Raw genomic sequence first — 3,201 nt, 5'->3', positions numbered from 1 at the left:
TTTTTTTACAGAGAGGAAGGGAGAGGGATAGAGAGTTAGAAACATTGATCAGCTGCCTCTTGCACACCCCCTACCAGGGATGTGCCCGCAACCAAGGTACATGCCCTTGACTGGAATCGAACCCGGGACCTTTCAGTCCGCAGTCTGACGCTCCATCCACTGAGCCAAACCGGTTACGGCTGCTTTATATTTTAAAACACTATATTTATATCAATGTATATTATTTCATTTTCTATTCTCAGTCTTGGTCTCTCCTTGAAACCTCACACTCCTATACCTAACAACTCTATCACCTGCACCAGTTGTTCCCTCAAAGCTTACCCTGCTCATCCTCAAAAGGCTTTCCCTCATCATCAACCTGTGGGTCGCAACCCCTGAAAATACATCCTGCATATCAGATATTTACATGACGATTCATAACAGTAGCAAAATTACAGTTATGAAATAACAATGAAAATAATTTTATGGTTGGGGGTCACCACAACATGAACTGTATTAAAGGGCCACGGCATTAGGAAGGTTGAGAACCACTTAAGTATCCACTCAGTCACTCCACACATGTTGCCTTCTAAAAAATGCTCTGAAATAATACCCAATTTTTTGAAATTAATGTGGCATTGCAAATGATCACCTCCCTGCGTATCAGAAACCAATTGCGAACGATGGCCAGAATATTGATTTGGTTTTGCTGTCTATATAGTTGCTGTGGGGACTGATGGACTGTCAAAAGGTTAATGTAAGGATAAAATTCATTTTATAGAAGCTATAGTTTGAATTAACTTGTCTAGTGAAATCATTGTTTTGTTACTCCGGTGTTCTCTTCCTTTTGTTCCATAGCTGTCATGGATTTAGTCAAGTTTATACTCCTACCTTCTTTGTTGCCCTTTGGCTACAATCTATTATCCAGGAAGTAGTAGTACAATATCAGTGGTGGCTACAAGGTAGGATGACATCTTAGAGTAAGAAGACTAATATTGTATATTTTTCTTTTTGGTATTGATTTTGTCTTTTTAGTTTAATATTGGTCTCCTGTTCTAGATTGTGAATTCTTGGAAGATAAAATCCCTATTGTATTCATCGTTATATCTCCTCCTCTTAGTCTGGGTACCCTTTGCAGACCTAGAGATAAGAATTTAAGTGTGAGTAGTTTATCAGGTGTGATAGGGGAGTGGGGAAGTGAGGCAAATAATACAGGGAAACTTGTAAAGAGTATATATATCAAGCAATTAACCACTGGCAGTTAGACCTTAATTCTATCTAGGCCAGTGATGGTGAACCTTTTGAGCTCGGTGTGTCAGCATTTTGAAAAACCCTAACTTAACTCTGGTGCCGTGTCACATACAGAAATTTTTTGATATTTGCAACCATAGTAAAACAAAGATTTATATTTTTGATATTTATTTTATATATTTAAATGCCATTTAACAAAAATCAACCAAAAAAATGAGTTCGCGTGTCACCTCTGACATGTGTGTCAGAGGTTCGCCATCACTGATCTAGGCACTCTGGGAGGTCATATGCAGCTTACCTCAGAATTACCTGAACCAAGGTGCTGGAGGGCTAGGATATCCAGCCCTAGCACCCAGCACCTTGGTTGAGAGAGAATCAGAGAGGGAAATGATTAATTCCCAGTAACTAGGTCTGGCCCATGTGCATGCAGAGTACGTTCTGGCTGCCAGAGAAAGCTTTCAAGCTGCTGGGAGCGGGGAGTGAGGCTGTCCTGTCTGGAAATGTTAAGTAATGAAGTGATAGAGTCAGGGCACCAACGGCACTGCACATCCCTACGCTATACTTAGTATTTCTTAAGTATTTATGATGAAGTGAATCTTGAAACCATTGATCAGGAAATCAGAAGGATTGGAATAATCAGCATAGACTAGGAAGTAGAGATATTTTTAAACCACGAGAGATGACTTTTGATTTCCATCTTGGTTATAAGGCACAAACAAATCCATCTAATAAGCCGTGCCACGTAATTGTTGTACCTGGACAATTCAAACCTTATATTCTGCCAAGAGAGGACAGCAGGGTATCTAATGACTGCAAAATATACCGCTAATTGTTGCCTGCAGTGAAAATGTATTACAGAAAAATCCTCATAACTTTTTGCTTTGATCAGAACATGGCATCAGTGAAGTACAGTAACTTCAATAAATTGACCACATGAATCCTGTTTATATTTTCAAGACTAATTAAGCCAAAATGATGGCTGTTATCTACATGGGTGTTAGTAAATAAAGGTCGCTTTAATAAGGGTGTTTGAATTTTGCAAACCTCATACTCCATGATTTATTGTTGGCATTGTATGGGTAGAAACCTATGGTCCAATCATAATGATTTTTTTATGATTTTTCCAAGTAAAGAAATAGATTAATTTTATGAGAAGACCAATTGCTTCTCTTTGCTAAGACTAAGAAGGTAAACATTGTTAACCATAAAGATGACAGTTTGTTTTTATGTCATTTAACCAGAGGCCCAGTATACAGAATTCATGCACTTGGGTGGGGGGGTTTGGGGGGGTGCAGGGAGGACCTCAGCCCGGCCTGCACCTTCTCACAGTCTGGGAGCCCTCAGGGCCTAAGCTGTCAGTCGGACATCCTTAGCGCTGCCCTCACCAGCCGTGAGCCCAGCTCAGAGCTTCTGGCTGAGCGGCACTCTCCCTATGGGAGTGCACTGACCACCAGGGGGAAGCTCCTGGGTTGATCGTCTGCCCCCTGGTGGTCAGTGCACGTCATAGCGACTGGTCTTTCTGCCGTTCGATCAATTTGCATATTAGCCTTTTATTATATAGGGTATGTTTTCAGTCTTCCTTTTGGTGATTAAAGAAAAGGGCATTTGCTAAATTACTTTGGCTTTGGCGACATATGTATCTTTTCTCTGAAAAGGAATGTAGGAAAAAATTGTATAGGAAATGTCTTCTAAAATTAGAATTATAAGCAAAGTTTTAAATGGTATTGATTTATATATTGGAGAGTCTTCATATTTTGCAAATTAGCTGTTAAATAAGTAGAAAAATGTTTTGGAAGCTAAATTTTCAGTTTGATACAATAGGCCTAGACCAGGGGTGGGCAAACTTTTTGACTTGAGGGCCACAATGGGTTCTTAAACTGGACCGGAGGGCCGGAACAAAAGCATGGATGGAGTGTTTGTGTGAACTAATATAAATTCAAAGTAAACATCATTATATAAAAGGGTACGGTC

General features: G+C 39.9%; 1 long non-coding RNA gene across 1 annotated transcript in view; it reads left to right on the top strand.

The window, feature by feature from the left end:
- Nucleotides 1-472: 472 nt before the first annotated feature.
- LOC107181735 overlaps nt 473-3,201 on the top strand; it is a 44,175-nt gene continuing 41,446 nt past the window's right edge. Inside the window, exon 1 of the long non-coding RNA XR_001512441.1 lies at nt 473-941. This is a non-coding gene — a long non-coding RNA (uncharacterized LOC107181735). The remainder of the gene's footprint in view (nt 942-3,201) is intronic.

This window comes from Myotis davidii, unplaced genomic scaffold, assembly GCF_000327345.1.
Source record: "Myotis davidii unplaced genomic scaffold, ASM32734v1 scaffold187, whole genome shotgun sequence".
Lineage (NCBI taxonomy): Eukaryota > Metazoa > Chordata > Mammalia > Chiroptera > Vespertilionidae > Myotis > Myotis davidii.
Note: the sequence above shows the minus strand (reverse complement) of the source record. Positions and strands in the feature narration are given on the sequence as shown.